The sequence below is a fragment of the Corylus avellana genome, chromosome ca4 (genome assembly GCF_901000735.1).
Source record: "Corylus avellana chromosome ca4, CavTom2PMs-1.0".
In the NCBI taxonomy this organism is placed as follows: Eukaryota; Viridiplantae; Streptophyta; class Magnoliopsida; order Fagales; family Betulaceae; genus Corylus; species Corylus avellana.
Genome location: NC_081544.1, coordinates 12,232,379 through 12,233,352, shown reverse-complemented (window position 1 = coordinate 12,233,352; position 974 = coordinate 12,232,379). Strand labels below are relative to the sequence as shown.

The window sequence follows — 974 nt, the reverse complement described above, 5'->3', positions numbered from 1 at the left end:
TATTGTCTCATCATTCTCTACCTTGCTATCAATCAACACTTTGAACACTTCTGAGGGTTGTTACAGTCTTTAGTTGTTCATGACCTCTTGGACTAGGTGCTGGAAATTTGTCCCTCTCTCCTTCGCTCAACTCTTTGGCCATCTGCCCCGATTGCGCCTCCAATCTTTGAATGGCTTGACTAGTTTGAGCATTTGTCTACTGTTGTGCCTTTAAGAACAAGCTCATGGAACTTTCAAGCTCATTCTCTTTCGACTCCTGATCTGCAATTGAAGACATGGGATTAGTCTCAATGGTATGGTCAATATGGGAACATATGGCACATACCTCGACTTGTGTAACTTGTTGAACAGGAGCAATGTTATGATTAGTCATGGCTATCACAAGCATGTCTAGCTTTTTCTCCATGGCAACCATTCGAGCCTAAACTCCACCATTGGTGCTCTCTTCATGTATGCCTTTTCCTTTGAGTCCTTGTCTCCCTTTAGATGGGAATTGTTGGGAGTTCTCACTTAAGGTCTCAAAGAGTTCTATGGCTTCCTCATTGCTTCTCTCCATAAACATGCCACCACGAGCTAAATCTACAAGACTCTTGTTAGGATCTTTTAAACCTTCATAGAATGCCAGTACCTGATCGTCTTGAGATAAATTGTGATGTGGGCATCTAAGAAGTAACTCATTAAAGTGCTCCCATGCCTCGAAGAAAAGGTCTCCGTCTTTTTGTTGGAAAGTCAGAATTTCCCTTCTCAATTGCCTTGTCTTTTGGGTTGGGAAAAACTTCTTTAAGAACTTTGTGGCCATCTCATCCCAGTTATGAATAGAACCTATGTCCAAAGAATTGTACCATATCTTACCATAATCGTTTAAAGAAAAAGGAAAGAGGATTAACCGAATTCCTTCTGGAGTTAAACCCTGGACATTTTGAGTCCAACAGAGATCACAAAATTCTAGAATATGCCGATATGGGTCCTCTGTA

The 974-nt window shown here is 41.2% G+C and overlaps 1 non-coding gene across 1 annotated transcript; it reads left to right on the top strand.

Moving 5' to 3' along the window:
• Nucleotides 1–644: 644 nt before the first annotated feature.
• On the top strand, nt 645–752 carry LOC132180148 (small nucleolar RNA R71). Its single transcript, XR_009440042.1, has one exon. It is a non-coding gene; the product is annotated as a small nucleolar RNA R71 (small nucleolar RNA).
• The last annotated feature ends 222 nt before the right edge of the window (nt 753–974 follow it).